Below are 560 nucleotides of genomic sequence, written 5' to 3'. Positions count from 1 at the left end.
TAAATCCACTGCTTTAATGTTCATTGCTTCCAAGTTGTGTAAGTTTTTAGTATTTGGTTTCCTGTTGGACCCGGATTTCTTCCCCTCTGATGTGAATTCGGTCCCCACTGCTGGATTTCCTTCTCAGCCTTTTCCAGCCCAGGTGTCTCCAGCTGTGCCGGGGGCAGTGTCTGGGGTAGCTGTTGGTTGCTGTTTGCTGCTGGGCGTTGATGTTTTGTTGCTGCTCGTTATCTCTGTGGGTGTCTTTTGGGCTATTCCCAGTCTGTTGGGATGTTAAACTCATCTCCATTGAGTGGTGTAACACCCCTTAAATAAAACCTTTAAAATTTCTTTCCCAAAGGGAAACCTTTGAGTAGAGAAACCTTTCTGAGCAGAGAAATAAGGTTTAGAAAACCAAAATCGGTCCATTTTGCAGCAGTGCAATCGCAGGCAGCCCAGTGTGTGGGTGTGAGTGAGCCCCAGAGTGGAATTGTGCCGTGGTGTTCCCCAGCAGCTGTGGCAGTGCAGGCGCAGCCAGCGCTGAAGCTGCAGCAGGGGCCGGGAAGCGTTGGCCCGCGGGG

The sequence above is a fragment of the Geospiza fortis genome, unplaced genomic scaffold (genome assembly GCF_000277835.1).
Source record: "Geospiza fortis unplaced genomic scaffold, GeoFor_1.0 scaffold257, whole genome shotgun sequence".
Classification (NCBI taxonomy): domain Eukaryota; kingdom Metazoa; phylum Chordata; class Aves; order Passeriformes; family Thraupidae; genus Geospiza; species Geospiza fortis.
Note: the sequence above shows the minus strand (reverse complement) of the source record.